The sequence below is a fragment of the Callithrix jacchus genome, chromosome 17 (genome assembly GCF_049354715.1).
Source record: "Callithrix jacchus isolate 240 chromosome 17, calJac240_pri, whole genome shotgun sequence".
NCBI classification, from domain to species: Eukaryota; Metazoa; Chordata; class Mammalia; order Primates; family Cebidae; genus Callithrix; species Callithrix jacchus.
The window spans coordinates 72,147,867-72,168,598 of NC_133518.1; the positions used below are offsets into that span (position 1 = coordinate 72,147,867).

Below are 20,732 nucleotides of genomic sequence, written 5' to 3' on the forward strand. Positions count from 1 at the left end.
CTAATTGTTGGGAATGGTGTTTTGTACAGAGCCATTAGATCAAGCATTTTCATTGTGTTCTATATCTTCCCTAATTTTTTATTTGTTTAATTAGGTACTAAGACATACACATTAAAATTTCTATTATGATTGTGGATTTGCTATTTCTTCTTTGTAATTCTGTAAAAGTGTGCTTCATACATTTGGAAGCTGAGCTTTTAGACAAAACTGCAGAGTTCAAACAGTGAAGCCAGACTGGCTGGGTCTGCATTGTGGCTATGCCATTTTACTAGCATTGAATCTTGGGAAAGTCACAGGATTCTCATCTGTGAAATGGGCTGCACCCTGAATATCATTGTGAGAATTAAATAATTTAATACATAGAAAAAGGCACTTCCAACAGTGTCTGGTACAAAGTATGTCCATCATAAGTGTGAGTTATTATTATTTGTGAATTGCTCATTTATCTCTATATAATGAGTATACATCTATATAATGAGTATGCATCTATATCTATAACTATGTTTTACACACACACACACACACACACACACACACACATTACTATAGTCTGAATGCTAATGACTCTCCAAAATTCACATGTTGGAATCAAATCCCTACTGTGTTGGTATTATGATGTGGAGCCTTTGGGAGGTCATACGGTTTCTATCTTAACGAATGAGGTAGTACCCTTTCAAAAGATCCTTGAGGGAGCCCCTTTGCTCTTCTGCCATGTGAGGACACATAGAAGGCACCATTTATCAGGAACAGGCCCTCACGAGACCCCAAATCTGCTGCCACCTTGATTTTGTTCTTTCCAGCCTCCAGAACGGTGAGCAATACGTTTCTGCCATTTATAAATTGACCATTCTGAGGTGCTTCTTTTAGCAGGCCAAATGGACTAAGACAGATGTAGATGTTTCTCTCTTTTTCTATGTTTGTATTTTTAGTCTCCCTTTGCTAATATTCATGTCACCATACCAGCCTCTCTGTACCTCCTAGTTGGTTATGCCCAGCACATATTTTTCCATCCATATACTTATATTTCAGATAAGTCTCTGGTAAATAGATTATAGCCAGATTTATAAATATCCAATCCAAGCATTCCTGTTTTTTAAAATGGATACAGTAAATCCAATTAATTTATGTAATTATGAATATATTAGAATTTATATCTACCATATTATTTTATGTTTTCTACATACTGTGCCTTTTTCCCGTTCTTTTCTTTCCTACTTTCTCTTAGATTAATTCAATGTTATTTATTGCCCTTTTTAGCTTCTGCTGTTTTTGAAATGTATTCATTCTGCTCCTATTATTTTATGGGTTACAGTCTGTTGTTTTTTTTTTGAGACGGAGTTTCGCTCTTGTTATCCAGGCTGGAGTGCAATGGCGCGATCTTGGCTCACTGCAACCTCCACCTCCTGGGTTCAGGCAATTCTCCTGCCTCAGCCTCCTGAGTAGCTGGGATTACAGGCACGCGCCACCATGCCCAGCTAAGTATTTTTTGTATTTTTAGTAGAGATGGGGTTTCACCATGTTGACCAGGATGGTCTCGATCTCTTGACCTCGTGATCCACCCGCCTCGGCCTCCCAAGGTGCTGGGATTACAGGTGTGAGACACTGCACCTGGCCTAATTTTTTTTTAATCTATATTTTTTGTAGAGATAGGTGTTTTCCTGCATTGCCCAGGCTGGTCTTGAACTCCTGGTCTCAAGTGATTCTCCCACCTCAGCCTTTCAAAGTGCTAGGATTACAGGCATGAGCCACCACGTCTGGCCCATGTTTCTCTTTTACACTACTTTATTTCTATCTATTTAAAATCTTCCACAAGTCATTATTGTTATTCATTTTAATTTCTCATTCAATGTTTACATAACTTTACTCACATAATTATCATTTTCCTTGCCTACCCCTGTTTTCTTTATCCCATTCCTGTCCTTAGGGTGCAGTTTTTTTTAATGCATTATTTTCTTAGTAGATGTTTCTGTTATGATATGAGTCTTCACTTCCTCACACTTTGTTTGAAAATGACTATTTCCACACGCTCCTTGGGTCAAGTATTAGCAACATATAAAATATTAGGACAATTATTTATTTTCTCTTAGTCCTTTAAAGATATCAGTCTATTGTGTTCTGGCTTTTGTTGTCACTGGTAAGAGTCTACTGTCAGTTTAAATATTGCTGTTGAAGATAATCTATTTTTTTTCTCAGATTCCCTTTATGGTGTTTCTTTTTGGCTTTGATGTTCTAGGATTTTATTGTATATGCCTAGGGATAAGATTTTTAAGGTGTATCATTTTCAGAGCTCGTTATTCTTCATCTCAGAATTCATATCTTTCATTAATTCTTATAGTGTCTCTCATCTAATCTCTCTTGCTTCTCTCTTTCTTAAAAGTTCTATTTGACATTTTCCACCTGTTTGTTAATTACCTCATCTCTATTCTTCAATTAACTTTTCAGTTATGTTCAGTTTGTTACTTTGTGCAGTAAAATTTTAGTTGTAATGACTAATCAGAATCTTTTAATTTCTAGAAGTTCACTTGCCAATTCTTTTTTCATAGTTCTCTGTTCTTTCCTTATGACTTGAATTCTTCTTTAATATATATGCAATCATTTTGAAGATTATCATTTGAGTCTTTTAAGACTGTTATTTATTACAAGTTCTATTATAGGCTGTTTGTTCTGTACACTGTTGTGTCACTGTGAGTGTGGTTTGTAATTTTGGATTTTGAGCTCATTTTCAGCAGAGCTTTTTCTTATTTTTTTTTCTTTTTTCCTTAAGGAGTCTCATGGATGCTGGGCTGTGCAAGAGTTCCTAGAGAGTGGGCTTTCATTTGACTTAGCCAGGTGTCCTAGAGACTTTTTTTCTTACTTAGAATTAAAACAAAATTTGTTATTGTTTATTTCTGTACTTGGGGTTTTCTGCTGCATAAATTTGGATGCCACATCCCTGTGTAGTATAAGGTTTTGGGCTTTGTTTTTTGTGAAAGACTTTAACAAATTCTAATCAGAGTTCCAGAAAGAGACAAGCTATCTTAATGTTTTTCTGAGCCAGTGGGTGTAGTTTTTTTCCCTACCCTTCTCTTTTATTGAGAGATTAACTTTTCCATGGCCTGTTTTTTTGGTCTGTGATTTTTGTTTTTGATTCTCATCTTCTGTGGACCCAAAGCCACATTTCTCCTTCCTCTGGATATATTAAGACTCAAGCTCCTTAGGATTCCTGTTAAGTCTGATATGACTCTGGAGTGTCATGACATTGGCATATAGCCTTATCCTGCCTCTTTATTTTTGACACCAAAGCATTTTCATTTATTTATTTTAATAAAAGCTATGCATTTAATTTTTATTTTAATCTGTAATTTCTATTTGATTATGTTAATTAGAGGTAGAGAAATATTGTGTTAGTTCAGTCTACCGTGTTTCCAGAACCAAAAGTCTTTAGATTTTATTTTTTTTATTATGGGAACATAAGGAAACTCATAACAGATTAGAGAACACAGGACAATTTGGAGAAAATGCTTATGACATATACAATACAGGACATTACTATCTTTAATGAAAAAGAGACCTATAAGTCAACAAGAAAAGATGAACGACCTAAAACAAATTGGGTAATTTTAATAATAAGAAAGGTATGGAAAAAGTCAGTCTTTGTGGTTATCAAACAAACATAAATTCCAATAATGAAATACTTTATTTAAGCTATCAAATTGGAAAAATTTGAAGGCAATTATAATGTCAAGGATTGTATAAGATGTAGGGATATTAACAGTCTTAAACATTATTGATGGCGGGTCTGAGAGTAATGTTTTGAAAGGACACTTTGTGAATATGAATAAAAATCCTTAACAAATGATATTCTTCAATAATCACACTTCTAGAAATTTTTACTAATGAACTAATTGGGCAAGTATATAAAGATTTATGCATAAAGATGAAGCATTGTTCATAATGTCTAGTAATTGAAACACCCTAAATTTCTGACTGAGAAAATCACGGTAAATCCATTCAATGAAATGTAATAATCAATTAAAATAACACAGAAATACTCATTAGAATTGAAAAATATTTGGTATATGTTATTTATTAATTAAAAATCGGAGACAAAATAAGAGATATGGTAGAAACCACATTCATTTCTGTTTATCTGTATTTGTATGCCCTTAAAAAAATCTAGAGGCCAACATCAATATATTAACTTGGTTTGGGCAGTGTGTTTCTTATTTATTTATTTAAATCTGTACCTCACATATTGTTTGTGTAATGAAATGAGGTTACACATTATAGTACATCCATAGAATAGTTTTTTTGTGGCTATTAAAACCTGTGATTCTGAAGAATACTGAATAATACGAACAATGCTTAGAAAATAATATTGACATAAAATGAAGCAGGACACAAAACACAGTAGGTTTTCTATAAAATGCAGTATATGAAAATGTCCATATGCATATGGGATGAAATATGAAATATATTAATAGTATTTATAAAATCAATCATTACTAACATAAATATCAATACTGGTTATTGCTAGATGGTAAGTATATCCATGACTTTTCTTTCTGCAATTTTGCATTATGTCCGTGTATACTTTTCGAAATAATGAAACTATTCAAGTGCAGTGTTATTCCAAGAGAGACAGGCGAATGAGGGCCTGGGTTGAAAGGCCAGTGGCCTTTGTGACAGCAGGGGAGGAGTCCAGTGGTGGGGCAGATAGGCCCCACCTCATTGTCTCCAAGCATGTCTTCCCTCCTGGGATTCTGTAAACGTAAAGGGTTCAGGCTTTCTATAATTAACTAATGAAGGAAATTAGTCTTCTTAGAAAATATTTGAAATGAGAGTTGCAAAGACATCTGAGAAATATAAAAAATGTGTTTTCAAAAATGACCTCATAAGTTCATCTTGTCCTCAACGGCTTGTTGTAGAAGCTGTGAAGGGTGGTAGTAACATGGAGGAAGTGGCCCAGGGCATGTCTGCCCATGGATTTGTTTAGATTTTCCCTGGTGGGCCCAGGGGAATCAATCAGGAGGCCTTTGAGCAGAACACTGGGATTTAAATAAAACATGCATCTAGGTTGCACTTTCAATCTTTTTTTATTTTTGAGCTGGCAGCTTTCCTGAGGTCCAAGGAAACTCCCGAGAGCTTCAGCCACACCAAATACTCTATGAAGTTGGCAAATGTAAGAGAGGAGAGAATGTCTGTGAGGGAGACTTGGAGAAGGCGCTCTGTTCACTAGGCTGGTTAGTTAAACCACCCTCGGTGCCCATACAGTGGAATAAGTAACCTGGTGCAGAGGGCTACGGCAAGGGCCCACCTTGGTCAGTGCTCTGAAAATGCAGGCATTTATGGTAGGTGATAAAGAGCTCCCAGGCGTCCTTTGATGGTTACCTGGGACTCATTTGACGTGCATGCATTAGTTTTTGCATTTAAATGGATGTTCTTCATCCAGGTTTATAAATGAGTATGCTTCTTTTTTTTTGAGACGGAGTTTCGCTCTTGTTACCCAGGCTGGAGTGCAATGGCGCCATCTCGGCTCACCGCAACCTCCGCCTCCTGGGTTCAGGCAATTCTCCTGCCTCAGCCTCCTGAGTAGCTGGGATTACAGGCACACACCACCATGCCCAGCTAATTTTTTGTATTTTTAGTAGAGACGGGGTTTCACCATGTTGACCAGGATGGTCTCGATCTCTTGACCTCGTGATCCACCCACCTCGGCCTCCCAAAGAGCTGGGATTACAGGCTTGAGCCACCGCGCCCGGCCGAGTATGCTTCTTAAACATTTGCCTGGCGAGTTTGTGTTTTAGAACACTCTTCATAAGTTATCATAAGTCACAAAAGAGTATACTTTTTCTTTACCGCAGGTGAATTATCAACAGTTGCAGATTAAGGCTACCAAGAGGTAAGCTTGTGAGGAAATCAACAGAATGCTGTCCACCGCATGGGGACCTATGTGAGTGTGGAGCTGTTTGGTGGTAGCAGTTTTCTGCAGGGATGCCTGTGGAAGTAGAGAGGGTGCCAGATCCAGGCAGGGCACAGGACAAAGAGCTGATCAGAGACTTCAAGCCTGCCACCTTGGCTCTTGGGGAACTCTTAGAGTGGGCTATCCTGAGCTTTGCCTTCAACCTTGTGCTGTCTGGATGCCCACTTTTGTTCACAAAGCTTCCAACATACAGGGTTAGACTATATTCTCCTCTTTATCAACCCACACACTACAAATACAGTTGAAATCATCCTCTTCTAGGCAACAGAAAGCATTACAAATACTCACTTATTAGTAAACGAGTGAGAATTTACTGAGTATCTTAAAGTTCTCATTTGTGTTTTCCCCCCACTGAAATTGTGTCTTATACAAAATCATGTTGGTTTTGCAGAACTAAGAAGTGAATACACCCACGTCTTTGGCACACATGGGTTTTTTTATTTCACAATCTGTTTAATCTTTTTGCATATTCCAAGGGAGGCTCACTGTAGGAGTATATGTGTATCTCTCTGACTTGCAGTCAAGTTATAAAAAAAAAATCTAGGTCTAGAGTTTGAAAGTATGTACAGGAATAAAAATAGTCAGAAAAAAATAACCCAGGATAGCAAACTTATGAGAAAAGAAAGTGTTGGTTTCATTTTAATTTTCTTGTAAAGTTTGTAGAGTTTATAGAGCTGACTCAAAGTGTTCTCCATATTGCACTGAGGACCATAGGGACTCATATCATTCCATTTCTCATGGAGCTGAAATTGGATTTCAAGTAAGAGTGTATATTTTGTCATTTAGTGACACGTTGCTCTTCACTGAAACATAATCCATAATTTAATAATTTAAAATATTTATTTATTTTTCCTGAATATCTTTAATGTACCTTAGGGTGAGTTAATGGGAAGGAAAAGCAGGGACTAATTAGATTCTTTGAAGACATTCTCTCTCGTTTATTCATTCATTTATTTATTTAACTTAGTTTATTCTCTTTAATTTAAATTTTCTACTTATATTCCCTTTCTGTAAGAAAGCATTCTAGGGTTTACAATGCGTCCTGGTGTCTGTTGTTAAAGTCTCTATTCCTTGTATTGCTGTTTGTTTTATGTGCTTGTACTTAAGTTTATGAGAATAGATCCCATTCTGTTCCTTTTTTCACTAAGCCCATTTTAAGAAGATCCATCTATGTTGCTGTGTTACATTCAATCTGTCGCTGCTAATGCTACATTTTACTTCATGGAATGCTTCCCTTCCTTTTACTTATTCAGTTTGGAAGTAATGGACTCCCAAACTGCTCTAACTCCCTGCCACTGCAAAGAATTATGGACCTTTGTGAGAATTTATCCAGATTTCTAATTTTTGCCGGTCTTAACCGAGGTAAAATGATATTTCAATATTGTTTTAGTTTATCTACTTTGATGACTGAGTTTGTGGCAGTGTTTTGAGTTCTCTTTTGTATATATCTTGTATTCATATTTTTGTCCATTCTTCTATTAGGATTGCTATCTTTTTCTTTGAAAATGTTCCCTATGTATTTTATATATTAGCCCCTGATTCATCTTGGACAGTGCAAATTGTTTCTTTCAATCTGTTATCTGTTAACTTAATGCACAGTATTTTTTGTTGACCAGAAAGTATTAATTTTTAAGTAATCAAATACATGGAGATTTTTTGCCTTGCAGTTTATGTACTTGGGGTTTTACTTATGAAGGCTTTATCTATCTTTAGGTAACAAAGATATCCTACTACATTTTCATCTATTAAATTTATGATTTATAATTATAATTTATAACTGCATCTTTCATTTAGGTACTTATCCATATGGAATCCACCTTTGTATATGGTGTTAGACAGAGTCCCAGTTTTATTTCTAAATATAAAGAGTTATTTTTTCTAATACCTTCTCCTAAACAATCTAATCTTTCCCCCGTGATTTATGGTGCCACCTTTATTAAATCATATATATATTCCTGAAATATTTTGCTCTATTTCCATTTGTTCTCTTTTGCTCCAAAATTAAACTGTGTTTTGTAATTACAGCTTTTGTAAATTCACAATCTTTTTTCCTTTATGAGTGTTGACTCTTTGGTGGACCTCTATTTGTTCATAGAGATCATCAAGATCATTAAGTGTCTAAAAGATCAGGTGGAATTTTTGTTGTGATTGCCTCCGCAATAGAATAATTGCAAATACATAGAATTTTAGATCATTTGGTAAGACATTTATATGCCTACAACGTAATCCTATTCAAGACCATGGGATGCGACTTCATTCTGTGCCACTCTTTTCTTTGTATTTTATTAAACTTAAAAAAATTTTCTCCACAGTAAGTTGTTAAACTCTCTAGATGCTTTAAGTTTTTCTATTGTTGTTGTGAAGGTAATATTATTTTTATTATATTTTCTAGTTGGTTACTGAGTTTGAAAGAAATGATTCTGGACTTTTTAAAGTCGATCTCGTATCCAACAACTTTGCTTAACTGTATTAGTTCTAATCATTTGTTGCATTTCTACATTAGTGGTTGTGTCATCCACAAATGGTCTCCTATCTGTTTTTTAAACATCACAACACCTCTTACTTCTTGTCTTCCCTTAACTTCTAGAACGATTTTAAGACTTCCAATACTATGTTAACATAGAGATAGTGCGCATACTTGAGGTTTTTGCTTTGTCCAATCTTAAAAAAAAATGCATTTCCTTCCATTCCCAATCATCTTCTCTTTCTGATTTGCTAAAAGATTTATTTTTCCATAAATAGTTGCTGAACATGATCAAATTCTTTTCCTGCATTAACTGAGACAATTTTACATTATTTTTTCCCTTTCAGCTCTGGGATAAACCATACTCCAGCTTGATGTGATATATTTAATTTTTTAAGAGATGAGATCTTGCTATATTGCCCAGGCTGGTCTCAAACTCTGGGGCTCAAGCAATCCTCCCACCTCAGCCTCCCAAGTAGCTGGGACGACAGTCATGTACCACCTCACCCAGTTTAAGAACTCTTTGAGTATCAGCTCAAGCATCGTGTTTTTTTGGTAAAGCCTTTCCAATCTACCTCTTCTTGCTTCCCGACCCCCTGTCCTTTAGGTTTGCAGATCGTTTGGTGTATCACTGCTGTGGAATTTATCTTGCTTATTGCTATTCCTTTTCCCACATAGCATTAGTTGGGGAGACATCTCAAGAGTGGAATAATGTCTTATTTTTGGATCAGTTTATTGAGGTATAATTTGTATACCAGAAAATCACTTGTCATGAATTTAAAATTCAGTGCTTTCTAGTACATTTATAGAAGTTGTGAAACCATCAACATAGACCAATTTTAGAACATTTTCAGCCTGAAATATTCCCTCGTGCCAGTTTGCAGTCAGTTCCTCCTCCCCACTCCAGCCTCAGACAATTACTTATCCGGTGTTTGTCTCCATAAATTTGTCTTTTCTGGACCTTTAGTATAAGTGAGAATGTATTTGCCTTTTGTGTTGGGCTTCTCTCACTTAGCACAATGATTTTCAAGTTTATCCATGTTGTAGGATGAATTGATGGTTTGGGGATGAACCCTTGTGTACAGGCCTTTGTGTGAAAATGTGTTTTCATTTCTTTTGGGTAAGTTCCGTGGAGTGAAATTGCTGAGTCGCTTGGTAAGTTTATGTTTAACATTTTAAGAAACTGGCAAACTGATTTTCAAACAGGCTATATTAGTTCATATCACCACCAACAACATATGAAAGTTCCAGTCTTCACACAGCTTCAACGATACTTGGTATTGTTTCTCTTTTTGAGTATAGCAATTCTAGCAGATGTGTAGTGGTATTTAGTTGTGTTTTCAATTTCTATTTCCCTAATGAGCAAATATGTTGAGCAAGCTTTTCTCAGCATATCGCATGACCCCTGAGTTATACAACCCAGGGCTGGCTGCCGTTCTGTGTCTCTCAGCTGTGGTGCAAGTGAAGCACGCACAGTCAAGACTCTATCCACCCCACGCAGCTTTCTTGAGTCTTGGGGGTCTGGCTCACTATGGATTCTGTCCATTTGTCCCATGCTACCTTTCTGTAACTTATAAATGCGCTTCATACAACTTGTTGAGTGTTCATGTGTTTGCCTCACTGGACTCAGGCATTGGTAACACTTCAGCCCAGGCTGGAGTGGGCATAAGTCTTTGGACTCCCACTTTTGGTGATTGGCACAGTAATGATTTCTGAGGCTTCCATGCAGTGGGAGTCCATTCCTGGGACTGGTTATTAGTGAACCTGATTCACACTTTCCTCCTTCCCTTCTTTCCTCCATTTCTTCCCCTCTTTCTTCCTTTATTTTCCATCTTTCACTGGCTATACCCTCTAGTGCAATGTTGTATAGCAGTGGCAAGGGTGGACATGCTTTCCTTATTTCAAATCTTGGGGGTAACATTCTGTCTTTAGTGTTAAGCATGTTAGCTATAGCTTTTTCATAATGTACTTTCTCAGTTTGAGGATTTCCTTCTATGTTGAATCTTTTGAAGGATTTTAAAAATTAGAAATAAATTATGAATGGGTACTGGATTTGTCAAGTGCTTTTTCTGTACTTGATGAGTTGATTATTTTTTTGTTTTTATTTTATTAATATTAATGGTCTTTTTGATGTCAAACCAATCTTGCATTCCTTATATATATCCCACTTGGCTGTGGTGTATAATCCTTTTACATGCTACTGGACTTGGATTTATAACATTTTGTTAAAAAATTTTGTGTCGAGGAACGATCCAAGATGGCCAATCGCTAACATCTCAGGATTGCAGCTCTCAGTGGAAGCGCAGAGAACTAGAGGATGCCACGCTTTCAGACAAATTCTGGTCACCCACGGAGCAGAAGAACCCCAGTGGAGGAGTCACACGGGTCGCCAGTGTGACTCTTGTGGCTGGCGCAGCGGTTTTGCTGGCACCTCGGAGTGGCAGCTCTCAGAGCAAACAGGGCTGGCTCCCCTTCCGACCGAGGTTTGGAGGACCCACATGGGTCCCCAGCACAACTCCTGAGGCTGGCACAGCGGCTGTGATGGCACCTCGGCAGCAGCTCTCGGCGCAGAGTAAAGGAGACTGGTTCCTTTTCTGACCGAGGTTTGGAGCCCCGGGAAGGCAGAGTCGTCTATTACGGACACAAGAAGGAAGCCAGACAGGGGAATCCTGGGCAGAAAAGCACCATCAGTCTTAATGCTGCCATTCTGGCCCTGGGAACTAACAACTTGGACGTCCACTCAAGAGACCTAATCTGAAAGTTGGTAATTTCAAAGACGACAGGAGGATAAATTTACAATGATGGGAAGAAACCAGCGTAAAAAGGCTGAGAATACTCAAAATCAGAACGCCTCTCCCTCTAAAGATGATCACAGTTCCACATCGACAATGGAACAAGGCTTGATGGAGAACGAGCGCATCCCAATGCTAGAATATCGCTTCAGGGAATGGATAATAAGAAACTTCTGTGAGTTAAAAGAACTTGTTGTAGCCCAATGTAAAGAAACTAAGAACTTTGAAAAAAGGTTTGACAAAATCCTATTGAGAATAGACAACTTAGAGAGGAATATAAGTGAATTAATGGAACCGAAGAGTACAATACAGGAACTCCGAGAAGTATGCACAGGTTTAAACACTTGAATTGTTCAAGCAGAAGAAAGGATATCAGAGGTCAAAGTCCAACTTAATGAAAGAAAACAAGAAGACAAGATTAGAGAAAATAGGATAAAAAGGAATGAGCAAAGTCTCCAAGAAATGTGGGACTATGTGAAAAGACCAAATTTAGGTTTGATAGGTGTACCTGAATGCAACAGAGAGAATGAATCCAAGCTGGAAAATATCCTTCAGGATATTATTCAGGAAAATTTTCTTAAACTAGCAAAGCAGGTCAATATTCAACCCCAGGTAATACAGAGAACACCACAAAGATATTCCTCAAGAAGAGCAACCCCAAGGCACATAATCGTTAGATTCACCAGGGTTGAAACAAAGGAGAAAATACTAAGGGCAGCCAGAGAGAAAGGTCAGGTTACCCACAAAGGCAAGCCTATCAGACTTACAGCAGATCTCTCAGCAGAAACTCTACAAGCCAGAAGAGAGTGGGGGCTAATATTCAACATCCTCAAAGAATAGAACCTTCAGCCCAGAATTTCATATCCAACCAAACTAAGCTTCACAACTAAAGGAAAAATAAAATCTTTTATGAACAAGTAAGTACTCAGAGATTTTATTACCACCAGGCCTGCTTTACAAGAGCTTCTGAAAGAAGCATTACACACAGAAAGAAACAACCAGTATTAGCCATTCTAAAAATATATCAAAAAGTAAAGAGCACCAACATAAAGAAGAATTTACATCAACGAATGGATCAAACAGCCAGTTAACATCAAATGGCAGTAACCCTAAATTTAAATCGACTAAATCCCCCAATCAAAAGACACAGCCAAAACCCAATGGCATGTTACATCCTGTTTCATATGCAAGGATACACAAAGACTCAAAACAAAGGGATGGAGAAAGATTTACCAACCAAATGGAGAGCAAAAATAAATAAATAAATAAATAAATAAATAAATAAATAAAAAGCAGGAGTTGCAATTCTCATAGCGGATAAAATAGATTTTAAAGCAACAAAGATATAGTGATAAAAGGATCAATGCAACAACAAGAGCTAACGATCCTAACACCCAGATACATAGAGACTTAGATTCAATGGGACAGAAAATTAATAAGGATATCAAGGACTTGAACTCAGATCTGGAACAAGTAAACTTAATAAATATTTTTAGAGCTCTTCACTTCAAATACACAAAATACACATTCTTGTCAATACCACATCACACCTACTCATAGGTTTAAATGAAACATTGATTGGCCATTATTAATACCCATTTTTTTTCAGAATAAAGCAATATTTCCGTTTACCCTCCCTCTTTCTCTTCCTCTTTCTTCCTCTCCTTTACTCATTTTTTCCTTTCCTTCTCTAAAAAAAAACAAAAAAAAAACAAAAAAATTTTGTGTCTATGTTCCTGAGGGATATTGATCTACAATTTTCTTGTGATGTTTTTGTCTTGCTTTGGTATCACAAAAATATTTACATAATAAATAAACTGATGTGTTCCCCCCTCTGTTATTTTCTGAAAGAATTTGTGAAGAATTGATATTATCTGTTCTTTACACATTTTATAGAACTCACCACTGAAACCATCTGGGTTTTTTTTTTTGTGGTAAGATTTAAAATTACTACTTTAATTTCTTCACTTGGTATAAGTCTATTTGGATTTTGCACTTATTTATACGTTTTGGTAATATGTGTCTTTCTAAGAATCTGGTCATTTCATCTAAATTGTCCAATTTGTTGGAAAAAAGTTGTTTATAATATTGCCTATATGCCTTTTACTTTCCCTATGGTTAATAATGATATTATATCTTTCATTTATTTTGGAAACTTGTATCATCTCTCTATTTTTCTTATTTATTCTAGCTGAAATGTTGGTCAATTTTATTGGTCATTTTAAAGAATCAATTTTGGTTTGAGTTCTCTGTTGTTTTTCTGTTTTCTATTTCTTTGATTTTTCATTCTAATCATTATTATTTCCTTTGTTCTTCTTTCTTTGGTTTAAGTTTGTTCTCTTGCCAATTTTATAAGGTAGAAATTTATGCTACTAATTTGATATCTTTTTCTTTTCCAATGTAGGTATTCTGATATAGAATGTAGTTTCAGTTGTATACCAAAAATTTTGATGGATTGTATTTTCATTTTCCTTTAGTTTGAAATATTTTTTAATCTCCCTTTTGATCTCTTGTTTGATCCATATATTTCATTAAGAAAAGTATGTTGTTATGCACAAATCAATAAATGTAGTTTATCACATAAACAGAACCAAAGACAAAAACCACATGATTATCTCAATAGATGCAGAAAAGGCCTTAGATAAAATTCAATACCCCTTCATGCTAAACACTCTTAATAAACTAAGTATCAGTGGAATGTATCTCAAAATAATAAAAGCTATTTATGACAAACCCACAGCCAATATCATACTGAATGGGCAAAAGTTGGAAGCATTCCCTTTGAAAACGAGCACAAGACAAGGATGCCCTCTCTCACCTCTCCTATTCAATATAGTATTGGAAGTTCTGACCAGGGCAATCAGGCAAGAGAAAGAAATAAAGGATATTCAAATAGGAAAAGAGGAAGTCAAATTGTCTGTGTTTGTAGATGACATGATTATATATTTAGAAAACCCCATTGTCTCAGCCCAAAATCTCCTTATGCTGATAAGCAGCTTCAGCAAAGTCTCAGGATACAAAAATCAATGTGCAAAAATCACAAGCATTCCTATACACCAGTAACAGACAAACAGAGAGCCAAATCATGAGTGAACTCCCATTTAAATTGCTGCAAAGAGAATAAAATACCTAGGAATACAACTTACAAGGGATGTGAAGGACCTCTTCAAGGAGAATGACAAACCACAGCTCAAGGAAATAAGAGAGGACAAAAACAAATAAAAAAAATTCCATGCTTATGAATAAGAAGAATCAATATCGTGAAAATAGCTATACTGCCCAAAGTAATCTATAGATTTGATGCCACCCTATCAAGCTACCATTGACTTTCTTTACAGAATTGGAAAAAACCACTTTAAATTTCATATGGAGCCAAAAAAGGGCCCATATAGCCAAATCAATCCTAAGCAAAAAGAACAAAGGTGGAGGTATCATTCTACCTGACTTCAAACTATACTACAAGGGTACAGTAACTTAAACAGCATGATACTGGTACCGAAACAAATATCTAGACCAATGGAACAGAATAGAGGCCCCAGAAAGAACGCCACACATATACAACCATCTAATCTTTGACAAAAACAAACAATGGGGAAAGGATTCCCTATTTAATAAATGGTGTTGGAAAAACTGACTAGCCATATACAGAAAACTGAAACTGGACCCCTTCCTTATACCTTACACAAAAATTAACTCAGGATGGATTAAAGACTTAAATGTAAGACCTAAAACCACAAAACCCAAGAAGAAAACCTAGGCAATGCCATTTAGGACATGGGCATGGGCAAAGACTTCACGACAAAAAACCAAAAGCAATGGCAATGAAAGCCAAAATTAACAAATGGGGTCTAATTAAACCAAAGCTCTTCTGCACAGCAAAAGAAACTATCATCAGAGTGAACAGGCAACCTACAGAGTGGGAGAAAAATTTTGCAATTTATCCATCTGACAAAGGGCTAATATCCAGAATCTACAAGGAACTTAAACAAATTTACAGGAAAAAAAAAAAAAAACAACTCCATTAAAAGTGGATGAAGGATATGAAGAGACACTTCTCAAAAAGAATACATCTATGCAGTCAACAAACATGAAAAAAAGCTCATCATCATCACTGGTCATTAGAGAAATGCAAATCAAAACCACAATGAGATACCATCTCATGCTAGTTAGAATGGTGATCATTAAAAAGTCAGGAAACAGGAGAGGAACTCAAGATGGCGCTGTGACAACAACCCAGGATTTAAGCTCTCGGTTAATCCATGGAGAGGTGAGTCAAAGCTGCATTTTCAGACTGATCTTTGTTGCCCACAGAACAGGGAAATTCCCAAGTATAAAGGAGACGCGGGACACCAGGCAGAGGCTCTGCCTGGAGAAGCCGGCAGCCGAGGTGGTGGCGGCCAGCCCTACCCAGCGATCCCCACAGGGCACACTTGTCTGGGTGCCCTGTTGAAACGGCAACCTGAGACTTGAGAGGGCTGAACTCGAGACTGAAAGGGACTTGGGCAGTGGGCCAGCCCAGGGGATTGCAGGGACACAGCGTGTGGGATAGCGCAGTGGGACAGACAAAACGGTGATTCCAAATGCTTGCCGTGGAGACCGTCCCTGAGGCACTCCGTGGGGGAGGGGCGTCCACCATTACCGAGGCAACCCGCCCCTACTGAGATACACGCCCACTGCTGACGCAGCCTGCCGTTGCCGAGGCAACCCGCTACAACAGAGAGGCTCCACTGCAGGGCGTAGCCTGTGGTGGAGAACGCAGCAGAACAGCAAGAGCGTGCAGCAACAGGGTGAGCCTCACAACAGCAGGGCGGAGCCTTGGCAGTCAAATAGTGATTAGACTGCCTCCTAGCTGGGCAGGACACCTCAACAGACATCCAAAAACAAAGCCCCAACCCCCCAAGACAGAGCATTTGAGAAAAAAAGGGGTTTTTTAATGAGCTCTGTTGCAGCAGAATCAAACATAGCAGCCTAACAGCCCTGAATGAACAACAGAGCTCACAGCTCAGCAATTGAGCTCCTATAAAGTACAGACTGTCTCCTCAAGCAGCTCCCTGACCCCTCTATATCCAAAAGACTGACATTTGGCAGGCATCATCCTGGGACAAAGATAGCAGAAAAAGAAACTGGTAGCATCCCTCACTGTTCCGCAGCTGCTATAGGTGTACCCGAGACAAGCAGGGCCTGGAGTGGACCTCAGCAGTCGTACAGCAAAGGGGCTAGACTGGTAGAAGGAAAACCAAGTAACAGAAATACTTCATCACCAACAATCTGGGTGTCCAATAAGAGACCCAATCAAAAAGTCAGCAACTACGCAGACGACAAGCGGATAAATCCACAAAGATGGGAGGAAACCAGCGCAAAAAGGAGGAAAACACCCGAAACCAGAACACCTCGCCTCCTAGAAACGACCAAAACTCCTCACCAGCAAGGGAACAAAGCTGGACGGAGAATGACTGTGATGAAATGACGGAATTAGACTTCAGAAGATGGATAATGAGAAACTTCCATGAGCTAAAAGAACATGTTCTAGATCAATGCAAAGAAACTAAGAACCTTGAAAAAAGATTTGAGGAAATGATGACAAGAATGGATAACTTAGAGAGGAATATGAATGAACTAAAGGAGCTGAAAAACACAATACGAGAACTTCACGAAGCATGCACAAGTTTCAATAGCCGAATTGACCAAGCAGAAGAAAGAATATCTGAAGTCAAAGATCAACTTAATGAAATAAAACAAGAAACCAAGATCAGAGAAAAAAGCACAAAAAGGAATGAACAAAGTCTCCAAGAAATGTGGGACTATGTGAAGAGACCTAACCTACGTTTGATAGGTGTACCAGAAGGGGACGAAGAGAATGAATCCAAGCTGGAAAATACTCTTCAGGACATCATCCAGGAAAATTTCCCCCATAGAGAGGTCAACACTCAAAGGCAGTAAATACAGAGAACACCACAAAGATATTCAACCCCAAGGCACATAATTGTCAGATTCAACAAGGTTGAAATGAAGGAGAAAATACTAAGGGCAGCCAGAGAGAAAGGTCGGGTCACCAACAAAGGGAAGCCCATCAGACTCACAGCAGATCTCTCGGCAGAAACACTACAAGTCAGAAGAGAGTGGGGGCCAATATTCAACATTCTTAAAGAAAAGAACTTTCAACCCAGAATTTCATATCCAGCCAAACTGAGCTTCATAAGTGAAGGAAAAATAAAATCCTTTGCGAACAAACAAGTACTCAGAGATTTTGTCACCACCAGGCCTGCTTTACAAGAGCTCCTGAAAGAGGCACTACACATAGAAAGGAACAACCAGTACCAGCCATTCCAAAATCACACTAAATGTTAAAGAGCATCAACATAATGAAGAATCTACAACAACTAACGGGCAAAACAGCCACTTAGCATCAAAATGGCAGTATCAAATTCACACATAACAATATTAACCCTAAATGTAAATGGACTAAATGCACCAATCAAAAGACACAGACTGGCAAATTGGATAAAAATCCAAAACCCATCAGTGTGCTGTATCCAGGAAACCCATCTCACATGCAAGGATACACAGAGACTCAAAATAAAGGGATGGAGGAAGATTTACCAAGCAAATGGAGAGCAAAACAAAGCAGGAGTTGCAATTCTCATCTCTGATAAAATAGACTTTAAAGCAACAAAGATCAAAAGAGACAAAGAAGGCCATTACATAATGGTAAAAGGATCGATACAACAAGAAGAGCTAACGATCCTAAACATATATGGACCCAATGCAGGAGCACCCAGATACATAAGGCAAGTTCTTAATGACTTACAAAGAGACATAGACTCCCACACAATAATAGTGGGAGACTTTAACACTCCACTGTCAATATTAGACAGGTCAACCAGACAGAAAATCAACAAGGATATCCAGGGCTTGAACTCAGACCTGGAGCAAGCAAACCTGATAGACATTTACAGAACTCTCCATCCCAAATCCACAGAATATACATTCTTCTCAGCACCACATCACACCTACTCTAAAATTGACCACATAATTGGAAGTAAAGCACTGCTCAGCAAATGCAAAACAACTGAAATCATAACAAACAGCCTCTCAGACCACAGTGCAATCAAGTTAGAACTCAGAATTCAGAAACCAACCCAGAACCGCACAGCTTCATGGAAACTGAACAACTGGCTCTTGAATGTTGACTGGGTAAACAATGAAATGAAGTCAGAAATAAAGAAGTTCTTCGAAACCAATGAGAACGAAGACACAACATGCCAGAATCTCTGGGACACATTTAAAGCAGTCTCTAGAGGAAAGTATATAGCAATAAGTGCCCATATGAGGAGAATGGAGAGATCCAAAATTGACACCCTATTGTCAAAATTGAAAGAGCTAGAGGAGCAAGATCAAAAAAACTCAAAACCCAGCAGAAGACAAGAAATAACTAAGATCAGAGCTGAACTGAAGGAGATTGAGACACGAAAAACCCTTCAAAAAAATCAATAAATTCAGGAGCTGGTTTTTTGAAAAGATCAACAAAATAGACAGACCACTAGCCAGACTGATTAAAAAGAAAAGAGAGAACAACCAAATAGATGCAATAAATAAAGATAAAGGGGAAATCACCACAGACTCCACAGAAATTCAAACCATCATCAGAGAATATTACAAACAACTCTATGCACATAAACTAGTAAACCTGGAAGAAATGGATAAATTCCTGGACTCCTGTGTCCTCCCAAGCCTAAACCAGGAGGAAGCTGAAACTATGAATAGACCAATAACAAGGTCAGAAGTCGAGGCAGCAATTAAGAGCCTACCACACAAAAAAAGCCCAGGTCCAGACGGGTTCACAGCCGAATTCTACCAGACACACAAAGAGGAGCTGGTACCATTCCTTCTAAAACTATTCCAAATAATCCAAAAAGAGGGAATCCTTCCCAAATCATTTTATGAGACCAACATCATCCTGATACCAAAACCCGGCAGAGACCCAACAAGAAAAGAAAACTTCAGGCCAATATCCATGATGAACATAGATGCAAAAATCTTCAATAAAATATTGGCAAGCCGATTGCAACAGCAAATCAAAAAACTTATTCATCACGATCAAGTAGGATTCATCCCAGGGATGCAAGGCTGGTTCAACATATGCAAGTCTATCAACGTAATTCACCACATAAACAGAACCAAAAACAAAAACCACATGATTATCTCAATTGATGCAGAGAAGGCATTTGACAAAATACAACAGCCCTTTATGCTAAAAACCCTCAATAAACTCGGTATCGATGGAACGTATCTCAAAGTAATAAAAGCTATTTATGACAAACCAACAGCCAATATCATACTGAATGGGCAAAAACTGGAAGCATTCCCTTTGAAATCTGGCACTAGACAAGGATGCCCTCTCTCACCACTCCTATTCAATATAGTTCTGGAAGTTCTAGCCAGAGCAGTCAGGCAAGAAAAAGAAATAAAGGGTATTCAAATAGGAAAGGTGGAAGCCAAATTGTCTCTATTTGCAGACGACATGATAGTATACCTAGAAGACCCCATCGCCTCAGCCCAAAAACTCCTGAAACTGATAAGCAACTTCAGCAAAGTCTCAGGATATAAAATCAATGTGCAAAAATCACAACCATTCATCTACACCAATAACAGACTTAAAGAAAGCCAAATCAAGAACAAACTGCCATTCACAATTGCTACAAAAAGAATAAAATACCTTGGAATACAACTCACAAGGAACGTAAGAGACCTCTTCAAGGAGAACTACAAACCACTGCTCAACGAAATCAGAGAGGACACAAACAGATGGAGAAACATTCCATGTTCATGGTTAGGAAGAATTAATATCGTGAAAATGGCTATACTGCCCAAAGTAATTTACAGAATCAATGCTATCCCCATCAAGCTACGATTGACTTTCTTCACAGAACTGGAAAAAACCACCATGAACTTCATATGGAACCAAAAGAGAGCCCACATAGCCAAATCAATTCTAAGCAAAAAGAACACAGTGAGGGGCATCACACTACCGGATTTCAAACTATACCTCAAGGCTACAGTAATCAAAACAGCATGGTACTGGTACCAGAACAGAGATATAGATCAATGGAACAAAACAGAGGCACCGGAGGCAACACAACATATCTACAACTATACAATCTTTGATAAACCTGACAAAAACAAGCAATGGGGAAAGGATTCCCTATTTAACAAATGGTGTTGGGAAAACTGGCTAGCCATGTGCAGAAAGCAGAAACTGGACCCCTTCCTGACACCTTACACTGAAATTAACTCCAGATGGATTAAAGACTTAAACATAAGACCTGGCACGATAAAAACCCTAGAAGGAAATCTAGGCAAAACTATCCAGGACATAGGAGTAGGTAAGGACTTCATGAACAAAACACCAAAAGCATTGGCAACAAAAGCCAAAATAGACAAATGGGACCTAATCAAACTCCACAGCTTCTGCACAGCAAAAGAAACAGTCACTAGAGTGGATCGGCAACCAACA

The 20,732-nt window shown here is 37.8% G+C and overlaps 1 long non-coding RNA gene across 1 annotated transcript in view; it reads left to right on the plus strand.

Annotated features, from left to right (window-relative positions):
* Positions 1 to 5,141: 5,141 nt before the first annotated feature.
* The window catches only part of LOC144579959 (uncharacterized), a 98,224-nt gene continuing 82,633 nt past the window's right edge, over positions 5,142 to 20,732 (plus strand). Inside the window, exons 1-2 of the long non-coding RNA XR_013528736.1 lie at positions 5,142 to 5,330; positions 5,844 to 6,722. This is a non-coding gene — a long non-coding RNA (uncharacterized LOC144579959). The remainder of the gene's footprint in view (positions 5,331 to 5,843; positions 6,723 to 20,732) is intronic.